Source organism: Chelonia mydas, chromosome 5 (genome assembly GCF_015237465.2).
Source record: "Chelonia mydas isolate rCheMyd1 chromosome 5, rCheMyd1.pri.v2, whole genome shotgun sequence".
NCBI lineage: Eukaryota > Metazoa > Chordata > Testudines > Cheloniidae > Chelonia > Chelonia mydas.
Genome location: NC_051245.2, coordinates 77,537,735 through 77,553,315, shown reverse-complemented (window position 1 = coordinate 77,553,315; position 15,581 = coordinate 77,537,735). Strand labels below are relative to the sequence as shown.

Below are 15,581 nucleotides of genomic sequence, written 5' to 3'. Positions count from 1 at the left end.
ACTGTTAAAATAACTGTGTGTGTGTTTGTGTAAAAATTTCAGATTTCCCTTTCTACTTCGTCCTGCAAAAATGAGAGAAGAGCCAACTGCTCCAAAATACTGCCTGGTCTTTGCATTGAGCTTGCTGATTTGTGCTTAACGTTCCTCATCTTTGTTACCCCAGGCTCAGGTCTGCTGATGGAAACAATAATAGGAGCAAACAGTCGTCCTCATCGTCGTCGTCCCGCCCCCCCCGCAAACACACAAAAAACTGCAAGCTTCGGGCAGGCATGGAATTAGCCCTCCATGCACTGCCCTATTGGCCTGACTGGAGCTGCTCCCCTTCCCCAAATATAGAAGTCAAACTATGCCTATGCAGACAGTGTGCACAAGCTATCACCATTTAAACCACCACACCATCTAAACCTGCACAGAATAGCAAGCCTATAAGGACCTTGAACTCAATGTGGGAAAAGACAAAAAGTTAATGGATTGGAGCAGGGGTTGATAATGTCAAATCAGCAGCAGCGAAGTGTTGCCTTGAATCATAGAATCATAGAATATCAGGGTTGAAAGGGACCTCAGGAGGTCATCTAGTCCAACCCCCTGCTCAAAGCAGGACCAACCTCAACTAAATCATGCCAGCCAGGGCTTTGTCAAGCCTGACCCTAAAAACTCCAAAGGAACGAGATTCCACCACCTCCCTAGGTAACACATTCCAGTGCCTCACCACCCTCCTAGTGAAAAAGTTTTTCCTAATATCCAACCTAAACCTCCCCCACTGCAATTTGAGACCATTACTCCTCGTTCTGACATCTGCTATCACTGAGAACAGTCTAGATCCATCCTCTTTGGAACCCCCTTTCAGGTAGTTGAAAGCAGCTATCAAATCCTCCCTCATTCTTCTCTTCCACAGACTAAACAATCCCAGTTCCCTCAGCCTTTCCTCATAACTCATGTGTTCCAGTCCCCTAATCATTTTTGTTGCCTTCCGCTGCACATTTTCCAATTTTTCCACACCCTTCTTGTAGTGTGGGGCCCAAAACTGGACACACTACTCCAGATGAGGCCTCACCAATGTCGAATAGAGGAGAACAATCACATCCCTCGATCTGCTGGCAATGCCCCTACTTATACAGCCCAAAATGCCATTGGCCTTCTTGGCAACAAGGGCACACTGTTGACTCATATCCAGCTTCTCATCCACTGTAACCCCTAGGTCCTTTTCTGCAGAACTGCTGCCTAGCCATTCGGTCCCTAGTCTGTAGCGGCGCATGGGATTCTTCCGTCCTAAGTGCAGGACTCTGCACTTGTCCTTGTTGAACCTCATCAGATTTCTTTTCGCCCAATCCTCTAATTTTTCGAGGTCCCTCTGTATCCTATCCCTACCCTCCAGCATATCTACCTCTCCTCCCAGTGTAGTGTCACCTGCAAACTTGCTGAGGGAGCAGTCCACGCCATCCTCCAGATCATTAATGAAGATATTGAACAAAACCGGCCCCAGGACTGACCCTTGGGGCACTCCGCTTGATACCGGCTGCCAACTAGACATGGAGCCATTGATCACTGCCCTTGGAGCCTAACGATCTAGCCAGCTTTCTATCCACCTAATAGTCCATTCATCCAGCCCATACTTCTTTAATTTGCTGGCAAGAATACTGTGGGAGACCATGTCAAAGGCTTTGCTAAAGTCAAGGAATAACACATCCACTGCTTTTCCCTCATCCATAGAGCCACATATCTCGTCATAGAAGGCAATTAGATTAGTCAGGCATGACTTGCCCTTGGTGAATCCATGCTGACTGTTCCTGATCACTTTCCTCTCCTCTAAGTGCTTCAGACTTGATTCCTTGAGGACCTGCTCCATGATTTTTCCAGGAACTGAGGTGAGGCTGACTGGCCTGTAGTTCCCCAGATCCTCCTCCTTCCCTTTTTTAAAGATGGGCACTACATTAGCCTTTTCCCAGTCATCCGGGACCTCCCCTGATCACCATGAGTTTTCAAAGATAATTGGATAGATCAGAAGACACAGAGGCCTGTCTATTCTACAATATCGAACTGCTGCTGAGCACAGGTGTCAACAACAAGTGAAGCTGCACCAGTGCTAACTCCAGTTTAGATGAAAGCATAAAACAGGAGCAAAACACATTCAGCATAGTTTCAGCAATGGCCTACAGTATTCAGCACCACTTCAGCTGCATGCATTGTTGAAACCAGTTGTCAGTTCAATTCTGTGGTGTAGAAAAGCCAGAGAGGAGATGATGGAGGATGGTTATTCTAGTCCAGGTACGAGATAACCATGGGAAGGACTTTTGCAGACAACATGGTTTTATTCTCTTCCCTAAGATTACTTCCTTAAATAATGTCCCTGATAGATCAAACTCATATGAAATAATATCTACCTATAGATTTTGCAGTGCAGCATTTTCAATAAGAAATATTTTTAAATGAAATAAATATAGAGATACACACATCGTTTGCTGCATAGATTGTGCAATAATGGTAAAATGGTTTCAGAAGAATAGTAAATCCATAGGATATAAATCAGAAGAAGGGGCTAAATTTGAACTTGTAGTTGTTTTTATTTTCTGGATCCAAGCACATAAAAGAGATTTGAATGTGCAGCCTGCTTCCTCCGGGCATGCATTCATCCAACATGTGAACATTTGGCTTGTGTGCTTAAAGAAGTATGTCAAAACTGCTTTGTTAAGAAAGAAACAAAATAAAACAAAAAACACCCCAGACTAAGTGACAAGACTTGGTTTAGGGAGCTAATCATATTCGTTCTTCTTCTAACCCAAGAAGCTCCAGTGTAGAATTTAAATGAAATAAATGATGTTTCAAACACACAGTTAGTGATTTTATATGGTCACTGTCATTTTTCTTCTTCTGGGAATTCAATTTGTTCCTGTTATGCCAAGGTCACAGACTGGGGAATCTTAGTGAACATTATGTCTCTGCCTTTGATGTAAAGGGTCAGTGCATTAGTACAAAGGAGAATTAATCCAATGTGCTGGCTCACCAAATGATATTTAATTTATTTTAAATGAATGACTGTGGGTTCCTGTTCTTAGTTTCCATCTGGGCAAGCAGAAGCAACCCTTCTACCAAACAAAAACTTCATAAATGAATATTCAAGAGAAAGTATTACTTCATTGTCAGCTCTAATTGCTAGTTTTACCTTATTAGTACAAGCTTTTCTGTAGCTAAGTCTGACATACATTTGTTTGCACACTGTTATTAGTCAAGACTCAGTGAAGTCTTGTAATTAACACCTCCACATTATCTCATGCAGTGAAAGCAAAGACAAAAACAGATTACTCACTTTGTTTCAGCTTTGCTCTTGTTTTCTGATACAGAAGTACTTAAGAAGAAGTGTAAGCTCATCAGAGTTACATATGGAGGCAACAGAAACCATAAAAGGGATCTCAGGAAGCAGTGCCTGAAAGTTCATTAAGAACTGAACACGAAGGCCTGGTCTCTGCACAGTTGCAGTTAGGGATGTGATATTCTACCTAAAAAGTTGCACTTGTCTAAGCCTAGTATGGATGCAGTTATACTGATATAAATCTGCTTCTCCCCATGCATCTTATTCCCCATTGCCCTGGGAATAAACTATATCAATACAAACACATTTATACCAGTATAACTGCATCCACAATGGAGGGATTGTACTGCTTTAACTATACTGGTACAGTTAAGTGGTACATCTTCTGTGTGTAGACATGGTCTAATACAAATATCCTGATTTAAATTTCTAGAATGCACAAATGTGTCCTGCAGACTCATTATATACATTTTATTCATTGGTCAGACTTCTAGCTTATCAAGCACAAGCTCTGAGCTTGACTCCATTACTGAAAAGGAGAAATTAAATATTCTCAATAAGTATTATTTCATTAATGAGCTGTAGAATGGTTTCACAACACCTGTAGGACTACTAATCAGTGGATACATAGGTGTTCCCATGCTGGAGCAAACTAGCAGTGGCCAGTCACAGTGTCTGAGGAGAGGAAGATTCCCTTCATAATGTTCATAGTCCATTGTAGAAATGGGAAAGTTTATTTTGTGATCCCACAGGTGATAAATTTATGCCCTAAACTGAGATTTGACTATTCTTTTCATAGTCTCACATTGCAAGCTGAACGTTACCTCTCTGTTAGGTGGGATTTATCTTCAAAGTTATTTGGCTCCTAAAATTCCAGCACCTAATCTGCCAAATCCAGTAAATTTCAAGACCGTTACATGTTACATTTTGTATACTGCCACTCCAGTACTGAGGGGAGGAACAAACTAAGATAGCTATAGTAGTAAAGAGAAATTATGTTAATGCAACAACACTGTGGCCTTTCAATTAACAAGTATTCCCAAAGCAATATGGAATCCAGTCATTAAATTATTATTGTACAGAGCTTGCCTGAGTTAAATATTCCGATAACAAAGCTTGTTTACAGGATGGAAGCTGACCGAGAACTTTCAAAGAATTAATAGAAATACCAAATTTCCCAAACTCTAGAATTAGACTTTGGAAAGGCAATGATTTAGAATGACAGAAATCCATGTTGATGCTATGCTGCATTGTAAATAGATGTTGCCATCACAATAGTGCTTTTTAGTTGATACATGTTGCATCATTACCGTTGTTATTGATCCAACAATCCCATATGTTGTTGGTTTATTATTTTGCTCCTGAAGAAGAGCTATTTTAAATGATTAGGTCACAAATGTTATTGTATTACTGTGATTTGGAAGAATTATTAAATATGGATAGCTTCATTATGCAGATCCCAGAGGTGCTATATATGATACGACTCTATTAGTTAAATCTCTATTGGAGCTAGCAGGTGCTTATGCACAACTGAGGCTATCTGTATTTTATCTCAATCCCAAAAATACTGCCACTAAATGTTTTCAAGCACTTTGCCTTTGTGCATATTTTGGCAGCACTGTACTGGGTTCTGCAACAGAAAAATTATGCACATAAAATATAATTTATCCACCGCAGGTTCTTACGTTTTGGTTGCAGTAGACCATTGCACAATGGACTTCTGTGCTAAAATAGAAACGTAATGTTTTGTAACCTTTCAATGGGATTGCTAATAATAGCATTGCTTCACTATTTTGGCATGGGCCCAAAGTCTATAGCCATCTAAAGTGAAATACACACAGCAGTAACCTAATCATAACATTTCTCGAGGGTATAGGCAACATTTTTGCACACATTCATATTCTAGAATTGTTCATGAAGGAAATATTTCAGTACTCATTTCAAAATAAATGTGGGTTGTTTCTAGTCCGAAAGGGACAATATAAAAATCCCAGTTAAGAAGTTATTGACACAGGACATTTTGTTCTTTATCTCAGGCCTTGTTTATAGTGGGGATTAGCCCTGACTTCAGCAGTGCTTGAATAACAATCAGTGTAGCTGCATCAGTGCAAACCCAAAAGACAAAAAGCCATGATTTGCACTTAGTTGAGCTTACCCCAGTTTCAAGCAAATTGCTACCAGTTCAAATTGTAGTACAGTTGTCATAGATATAAAGGGAAGGGTAAACACCTTTAAAATCCCTCCTGGCCAGAGGAAAAACCCTTTCACCTGTAAAGGGTTAAGAAGCTAGGATAACCTCACTGGCACCTGACCAAAATGACCAGTGAGGAGACAAGATACTTTCCAAGCTGGAGGGGGGGAGAAACAAAGGGTCTGGGTCTGTCTGTGTGATGCTTTTGCCGGGGACAGAACAGGAATGGAGTCTTAGAACTTAGTAAGTAATCTAGCTAGATATGTGTTAGATTCTGTTTGTTTAAATGGCTGAGAAAATAAACTGTGCTGAATGGAATGTAGATTCCTATTTTTGTGTCTTTTTGTAACTTAAGGTTTTGCCTAGAGGGATTCTCTATGTTTTAAATCTAATTACCCTGTAAGATATTTACCATCCTGATTTTACAGAGGTGATTCTTTTTTACCTTTTCTTCTATTAAAATTCTTATTTTAAGAAACTGAATGCTTTTTTCATTGTTCTTAAGATCCAAGGGTTTGGGTCTATGTTCACCTATGCAAATTGGTGAGGATTTTTATCAAGCCTTCCCCAGGAAAGGGGGTGTACAGGTAAGGGATGGTTTTGGGGGGAAAGACGTTTCCAAACGGGCTCTTTCCTAATAATAATAATACCGGTTAGACATTTGGTGGTGGCAGCAAAAGTCCAAGGACAAAGGGTAAAATAGTTTGTACCTTGGGGAAGTTTTAACCTACGCTGGTAAAAGTAAGCTTAGGAGGTTTTCATGCAGGTCCCCACATCTGTACCCTAGCGTTCAGAGTGGGGAAGGAACCTTGACAACAGTATTCCTCATATATACTCAATGTTTGCACTGATAGCTATACTGGTTGCTGGCCACAGATTAGTGAAATTGGGACTAGCCCCTCATAGAATGTAGGGAATTAGCACTCAGATTACCAGGAAAGGGGGCAAACCTTTGTTGTCTAGTGATTAAAACACTGATCTGGAAGTCAAAAACCCAGGGTTGAAAACCTGACACCATTGAAGTCAAAGGCAAAACTCCCATTGACTTAAATCAGGCCAGGATTTCATCCTTAGTTTCTAATCTTGGATCTTGACGTGGACTTGTTGTGTGACTTTGAACAAGTCATTTTACCTCTGATTTTACTTCACCCTCTGTAAAATGGGGTTAATACGTATCTGTTTTCCTAAAGTACTTTGAGACTTTGAAAGGAAAAGTGCGATATATGAGCCAAGCATTATCTTATTTTACTGAAAAGATAGGGCTGCTAGTGTTTAATATGGGAGCCCTTTTCCGACATATTTAATTGTTATTAACATACAAGTCATTTTATACCATATTTTAAAAGATGCTTATTTGATGCTAACGGCATCTAAATAGTAATTTCAGAAATATTGGTTGTTACAAGCAGTTAACATCCATTTTGTTGGTTGACCTCTTAAGGAAGGTTAATGGTCTAAAATCTGCTCATTAAGTATAGTAACAAATGTTTTTCAGGGAGGTTATTGCTGCCATAAACTCTAATCAATGGTTCATAGGCAGCAGCCTCTGGTTCAGTGTTCTGACTAATGAAGAATTAACTATTTCCAAACAGTTAATAAAGACTTTTCACCAATCTGCATGCAGAACCATGATTTCCTTAGCTTGTAATTAACATTGTCCCGTGGGTGCTAATCCCACATCTTCAGATCAAGATTCCAAACTGGCAAAGATGACAAGCATTGAATATAATACCATTTCACTAGAGAGTGTTTAAATTGGCTATTTTAGCCGAACCAAACAAGTTCTAAAGAATAAGGACTGTTGAGTCTTTAATGAATCTTTGCTTGCTGAATCATAGCAATGACCCTATTTTGTCATGACTGAAAACTTTACACTTGAATATTACAGGCTAGAGCCTGGAACCAGTTAATGAGCTACAAAGGGTTGTGGAGTTTTGTTTTTAAGATTGAGCTGCTGTTGGTATAAGAAAAACACTAGAGAGCACTAATAAATATATGCCTCATAACAGTAAAAGGAAAAAGGTACATCTAACCTTTCTAAATAGCCTGAGGGCAGTGTTTTGCTTTCCAATGAAAAGGTCATCCAGAATGAATTAAAGTTACTTTCCTACTGACGTCTAAGCATGTGGCTTCACTTTGAAAGCTAGAATAAAGTTGCTCTTACAGTTACTAATGTATCTTCAGGACATGGTTTTAAAGAAAGCGCTGCAAAGCATGAGTCACTATAACTGGGAAGAAATTGTGACACAGTTTCAATTTGCACAGAGAAACAAAAATCCGAAATAATATCTATAATAATACCTACATTTAAGTTTCTGAAATACAGTAGTCAATCAATGCAAAATGAAAACTTAGCTCACAAGATGGTAATCCATTCTGTACCCTTCACATTAGACTTCATATCATGCAGGCCTTGTCATTCTTCAGTTATTCAAGTTTTCATTGTCTTTCTTCATTATATCCCTTGTGTGAAATCCTGATACCACTGAAGTCAGTGGCAAAACTACTATTGACTTCAATGGGGCCAGAATTTCATAGCTGCAGGGGAGGGGGAATGTCCTGGAATGATCACCTGTGGATGTGAGGGTGGAGGTTTTTACAGGCCAAATAAAAAAAAGGATATGATCAACCAGAAAAAAAGGAATATTTGGGTAGTAAGGAACAGACTTTATTGCATTTTTTTAAATGGGGAGACTTGGTCATTTTGTGTACCCTACTATGCTGCAATAATAGATGACTTAAGGTGATTTTGTTCTATGTATCTAACTAAAAAGAAAAAAGTACCACTTACAGCTATTAGCAGTATGTGTCCTTCCTCTTTCATATGAAATTATTTTAGAAATTGTGAACTATAAGAGTCATAGGAAATACATTTTATTCAGAACAAGCTCAATGTGTGTAATTATTTAGGAAAATTCCTTATCCTCATATTACTGTGTACCAATACCACACATTAAGGTGTGAGGTGCTGGATATCTGTGCCTCAGTTGTTCTGAGGCATGAAATGAAGACTGAGGGTCTACAAAAACCTGAAAAGTATAAAAATGGGCTAGACCCAAAATCCTGGATCCAAAAACCTCTGAAATTTGGGGTGATTCAGAATGCTAACCAAAACCTGAATTTCCCAATAACGCATTAACCCAAAATCTCAGATCCAAACTTCCTTAAATGTTGAGATATTGGAGATCTGGACCTGGGTCTGAATTCTGTGGCTTGGGTCCATCACCAGGACTCATAATAGCTGCACTTTTGGAATGTTTTATTCCACTTAGATATTTTTTGTTTGTTGTTTCATTACCTTCTTTGTAAAAATAATTATATTCTCTAGTTCTGTCGTGTTGGGTGGTTTATCTGCACACATGGAACTTCTGTGAGCCAGGTGGGCTCCTTCTTCTGAGGTTCCTAATTATGGGGAAAAAGGAGTGAGGCCTATTCTGACATTCCTGGGTGCAATACAGACCAGTGAGGAGGGATCTCACAACCTGCCCTGCAACCTTGCTTTCTCACAGTGCTTTGCTGCTGTAGCTCCCAACCTGGACCCCTCACAAACAGCCAAACAGCATGCAGTCACAACCTGCATGTCTGTGGATAGCAACAGTCTGCCAGCACACTCCAGTCACACTCTGGTTTCCACCAGCTCTGGTTACCACTTGCAGGGCCCAGCACACTCACTGTCACAGATTTCCCGCCACACATGTGTTCTGCAGCCCTCTCCTGGACAGCCCAGATACCGGAGGTCCATTGCCCTTGTAAGGGGTCAGTAAACAACATTTTGCTACTTTAAATGGAGTTACTCACAGTTCATTTTAAAGATAACACTGGATTAGTTTTAATTAAAGAATAAAACAAGTTTATTTAACTACAAACAGAGAGAGAGATTTTAAGTGAGTACAAGTATAAGGCTTTAAAGTCAGAAATGGTGATAAGAGAAATGAAGTTAAAAGGCTTTCTAGTTACTAAACTTAACAAACTAGACTTGGTTCAAGGTAAAATTCTTACCACAGATTCCCAGCAATACTGCTGACCAAATTCTCAAGTCAGGATCTGCCCCGAAGTCCAAAGGGCTGATTTCTTTTGTCGTCTTCGATGAAAGAGAGGTGAGAGATGGATAGGGAGAGATACTATGGTGTTTTTTGCCCCTAGTTTTATAGTCCAGTCGCCCTTTGGAATGAATTTTCCTGAGATTTACTCCTGGATAATGTTCATTCCCGCTGTGAGGATGGAGACAAGGAGTCTTGTGGTGAAAGAGGTTCCATGATGCAGTTTGGTAAAATGCAGATAGGTCTGTTCCTACCCCTTTGCTGTCTCAAGGACCTTGTTTACTACTTATATGTAAACTGAGGTAAACACACATTCCTTTGTTTAAGATAGACGTGCTTAACCACTCCTTCCTCACTGGAGGTAACTGGGTTTGAACATGTGCTACCAACATCATTCAGGGGGAATTCATAACTTTACATATTACATTGCTACATACATTTCAGCATGATGTTATTGACCAGCGAGTTACTAGTTTTCAGATGATACCTCACAAGGCATATTTTGTACAAAGTGTATTACAGTAGTAAATAGGGTGTGAATACAGGGGTGCATTTAGTCACTTGCTTATCCAATAGGAAAGCTAATTGAGAAGACTTCAGTAGGTTGAGAATAGCCTACTGAAATCCTAGACAAATTACAATGAAAAGAATATTGCTTTTCCCTTTTGTGCTATGTTATAGTTACAGGCTTCCAAACAGCAGTTGGCCCAGTCACTTATGAGAAAATCCATGGGAGGGGAATAAAATCTCCACAAGGTTCCCCCTCAGAGATGTCTCCCAAGCCACTCTAGTGGGAGTGTGGGCAATATATTTTGTTTCTTTCCCTGCTGTGGAACTTTCTGAGGAACTCTTAGCCAAAGCCAGTGAATTGCCTGGGATCTGTAGAGATGTGCACATCTCAGGAGCTTTGGGTCTCCAGTGTCCCCCCCGCTCCCAGTCATCATGGCTCCCTGGGCCCCCACCATAGACAGGGCATTAGAAATGTAAGACAGCCACTGCTAAGTTCAATTTCTTCCCTGAGTTCTGTAGAGCTAGTATGGGGGAATGAAGTGAGCTGTAGCTCACGAAAGCTCATGCTCAAATAAATTGGTTAGTCTCTAACGTGCCACAAGTACTCCTTTTCTTTTTGCAAATACAGACTAACACGGCTGTTACTCTGAAACCTATGGGGGAATGGTAAGTTATCCACTCCTGTGTCACTTATTCCTTCCCTCAGGTGGAATTGTGGATTCACAGAGAGCTCTCCATGGGTTCAGGTGCAGGGTGTTACCAGATTTGCCCGTTACTTTCAGGTGAGCTCATTTATTAGGGTTAATCTTCTGGGGGGGGGGGGGGGGCGAGGTCTGTAATTCTATCAATGTACTGCTTGTGTCACTTGTGTTTTCATACCGCGCTCTACTTTTCCCTTCTGCAAGTTCCCTCCCAATGGAGCTATCCTGCAGGACCTAGGTTCCCCAAGGCTGGGTTTCTCCAGTCCCAGAATCAGATGAACACACACACCCACATTAACAGAACGCATCTGAGCAGACCGGGTCAATCAGCACTCCCAAGCTGACCCCTTATACGCCCCTGGACTCAGCAGGCTGGGTCAAGCAGCACTTCCAAGCCATTACCCTTATATGCCACGGGCAACACCCTGGAATAGAGTACGTCTGAGCAGGCTGGGTCGAGCAGCGCTTCCACGCTGCCAGCCTCCTATGTCACAGGTTCAGCACATCGCTATCCCCACTTTCATGTTACAATTGTTCTGTTAGTAACCCACTTGATGAGCAAACCCTACAGGATTTTTGGACACTACAGGGATCTTTAGCTTAGGTGAGAGGAGCGTTGCTGCCGAGCAAATTGGGAAGCCAAAAACACAAGAGAGAGAGAGGGAGAGAAGCAACCAGTTTAACCATCAAAGTTATTAATTGCCAGGTAATAATCATACAAGGAGAGCCAAACAAACAAAACAGTTACAATATTAAATCTAGCTTAAATTTGATGACAAAAGTCAGGTTTAGAAAACTATACCTGATCACACAAGTCAGGATTAGAAAGCTATACCTAGAGTAGGGGGGGAAAAAACAGAAAGAGAGAGAGAGTTGGGTTCTCACCACTCCGTGACGCTTGAACCGGTCAGGGTTCCTAGGTGGTGGTGGTAGCTGGGGGTCCAGAGTGCTGGAGATAGGCAGAGTCCCCAACACGATCAGTCAGAAGAAGATGAAGTCCCAATGGAATTGATGCAGAATTTGGATCCAGGCATCAGAACACTTAGTTGAGCATGGGTAGGGGTTTTTTTTTTGTAGGGAAACAACAATGGTTCAAGGGAGAACACTAGATTTGTTTATGGGTAAACTGATGGCTCCAGGGTGTATACCAGTTGTTTTGTTCAGACTAGACAATAGGAACTGATCACTCCTGGCTATGGGCTGTGTTCCTTGGAGGGAATTCACAATACAATTAGGGACCTTCACTATTTTGGATACCAATAAAGGATTTATTACTAGAATTGGTCTGATAACTACTGAGCTGGGTTTGTGCAGGTATGGGTTCATTAAAATCTGGAGCAGCGATCCCCGTCAAGCAATGCTTCCCTGCTTTTCTGGTCCCAGAGTTCCATGCAGTTCTTGCCTTGGAATCTCTGTTCTCCATTCTGTATGCTAATGGAGCTGCCTTCGATGTCCCATCTTCGATGCAAATGTGGCTAGGGGAGTTTCCTTAATCCTGTCACCCTTGTCCGGAGTGCTTTTGTTGTGTCTCCCACTGTCTTTTCATTGCTTTTTGTAAGTCTTTCTTCTGATTGGTTTTGGTTCAAGCAGAGGCTGGGGGCGGAGGGGCGGTGTTCTTCATGAGTGCAGGGTTCTGCACCCTGGTTCCCCAAGAACACAGAGCTGACAGGTAATAAGGGAGGATACAGCCATGGAGATGGCTGAGCCACCTTTCTGCATGGCAAGGGAGATCCTTGCATGGAGGCTTCACCTCTACTATGAGCTCAGAGGCATGATCAGGGCCAATGTTTAGATAAACTTTAACTTCTATTTTGCTGACTTCTTGCTTCAGTAAGTTCTTAAGTACAGAAAATGATTCTGAGATGCATTTCTGGTGTTGGACTTTTGGACGGAGTGTTACCTGCGAAAAGAGAAAAGAATGCAAAGTAAGGCTCAAAACAGAGAAATAGGCAACCATTAAATGTCTTTATCCAAGTATTTTAGTTTCATAAAATATACACACTTCATAAAATGTGTGTGTTATTTGGAAGCATCCCTCTGTTGCAGTTAGGTTCCACAGGAGGGTTCCAGCTTGTAAAGGTTAGCCGTGCAGAAATCAAGGCTTTGTGCATTTTTGCAAAGGTCACACTCATCAGCAGTTCCGGAAAGACAACTGGGAAGGGTTATAGTTACTACCCAATGATTGAACCATGGCTCTGGGTTTCATTTCCTTTAAGAATACTGCCACAATCACTGGTTGTGTCACCAAGAGATAAAGAGGCTGCTCAGTCACTTGAAATTCAATTTGTACATTACTCAAATCTACCCCACCTCTTTCCTTCACGGTGTCTAGCAACAGCTTGCTGGCACTCTGCATTTCAAATGCCTGAGCTGCAGGAAGCAGTTTAATAAATGGGATAGGTTTTGATTAATGTAACAAGCTGAAAATAGACAATGATGTAATGCGTATCTCAGCAAGAACCACAGACTCAGATCAGATCTGTGTTCTAAAAGGAGACTGCTGCAGCAGAGAGTTCACCCAAAGAAGCATACACTATGCTTCTATAACACCTTGAGGTTCAAAAACTACAATATATAAGATTTAGACCTGTAATCCTGTTATGCCTATAAGCACCCATGACAGGTGACTGCACAGTCATGAAGTTCAGGACTAAATTAAGTATATGACACTGACTGTGTTCAAGCAAGGACATTCTGGGCTACACCACAGAGCTCTGATCTTATTTGGAAGAAGAAATACTGCAAATATTTTTGGCTAATAGAAATGTAGGCGATGAGTCATTGTGGCATATGTAAAACAAAAGCCATAAATATTTCATTTTCAACTAGTAGTCTGGAAACATACTGCAGCTCATACAGTTTGAAATTGTCACAAGTTTATCGTTTCTGTGGTGGTACTACCCGCCCATTGTGGGTATGTCACTTTAACACTGGCTTTGGTGAATATCACTCCTGGGTAGATAGGGGAAGTTTAATCTGCTTTGGACCCTATCCTGTCAGGCCCTCTACAAAAAGAACTTGCATTGATTTAGGATTTTTGTTAGGAATCCATCAAGGTAATTCTTTAAGGTCACTTACAAAGCAAATAAACAAAAAAATGTCATTCTGCCTTTCATCACTGCTTTAGAATGGTCCAAGAGGGTATGATTACTTTATGTGATATATAAAGAGGGTATAATTAATATATGCACATACTTTTTTTCTGTTTTCTCGCTACATTCAAAATGTCTAAAATATCAGGTCCTGACTTCCCTCCTTTCCCTGCAGTCTTGAAATGTGACATCCCAGGAAGCTGAACTTGAGTGCAGCACCGCCCACTTTCCAAAGAGGAGAGAGGGGGATGTCAAGGCTGGATTTCTGTGCAAGATTGCCTTATTGGAATAGAAAAGGAGAGTTTTGATTATTCTGAGTTTCCTGTCTCTATTTCCTGTAGTGGTAAATGAAGAACTCAAAGGAACTTGGGGGGAGGGATAGCTCAGTGGTTTGAGCATTGGCCTGCTAAACCCAGCGTTGTGAGCTCAATCCCTGAGGGGGCCATTTAGGGATCTGGGGCAAGAATTGGGGATCGGTCCTGCTTTGAGCAGGGGGTTGGACTAGATGATCTCCTAAGGTCCCTTCCAACCCTGATAGTCTATGATAACTTATAATTCTTCCTGTCCATTGTAAAAATAATGAGATTTAAATTCCACAAGATGCAGAAACTGTTACTCATAGGACACTGTCAGGGTATTTTTTAATTATCTTAAAAATTATTTCTCTTAGTGCTGTTTATATAACCCTTGGAAGCTTGAAACTTGCATTTGTTTCATTACCAGATCCTGCAAATTTCTACATTAATGAATAGTTCAATTGCTACTTGAGTGAGTACAAGTTTTCCAGGCTGACTCCCAGGTTTTTCTCCTGCAGTTGTAAGTAAATTGGTTTATCACTGTAAGGATTAGAATTGATCCAAAAATGGAAAAAAAGTGATTTGAGAATATGTTCACCTTCAAAACTATAAGATAAGTTCATTTGACTGTTATTGATAGGCTCATATTAATTATTGTCTGCAATTATTTGGTTGAACAGCCAGTTTATTAATGAAAATGCTCATGTGTCCCAGAAACATCATGAATTTAAGCACACACATTTTTCATCTGAAAATTTGTACGGAAAGAGTGTTATCATTAATTGTCATTCATTGTATTAGTTAGTTTCCAGTTTAAACAGTCTCACGCATCTTATCAGGAAACAGAATCAAAGTGTTCACTTGGTGACCAGGCACATGCCATGACTAACAAATAGAATCATAGAATCATAGAATACCAGGGTTGGAAGGGACCTCAGGAGGTCATCTAGTTTAAGTGAATAGTTGGCAAACAAGCTCTGGGCTAAAATTTGGTTGCATAAAGGATATTTTGTAGAAATCAGGATCAGTTTTCAAATGATTCTCAAAAAGCAAAAAGAGCTACAGTGAGATAATTTATTCACAATGAATAATTAAACCTACTCTAGTAGGGATGCTGATGAATGCTGAGATACTGGCAGATTTTTGTTTCGTTCATCTTAAAAGAAAACAGCATATTGTCTCTATCATGGGGCAGCAGCTTTTTATGGGGAGTTAGGGCTCACTCTGCCGGTGACTGGCTTATGAAGGCCCCACCTGGAGGTAAGTGACTGCCCCAGATGGCTGCTTAGTAGACAAGCACCTGGACCTAATAAAGGTTTTCCATGCTCGTTTACAAGAAACTCCAAAGGGAGAAAAGAGGCTCATGTGGAGAGGAGCTCATAGAGAAGCCTGAGCCAGGGACCCTAGAAGCTGAGCTCTCCCGGGAGCCTCCTAGACAAGGTCT

General features: G+C 40.8%; 1 long non-coding RNA gene across 1 annotated transcript in view; it reads left to right on the top strand.

The window, feature by feature from the left end:
• Positions 1-14,197, top strand: part of LOC122465998 — a 177,973-nt gene extending 163,776 nt beyond the window's left edge. Inside the window, exons 2-3 of the long non-coding RNA XR_006291177.1 lie at positions 10,755-10,830; positions 14,017-14,197. This is a non-coding gene — a long non-coding RNA (uncharacterized LOC122465998). The remainder of the gene's footprint in view (positions 1-10,754; positions 10,831-14,016) is intronic.
• The last annotated feature ends 1,384 nt before the right edge of the window (positions 14,198-15,581 follow it).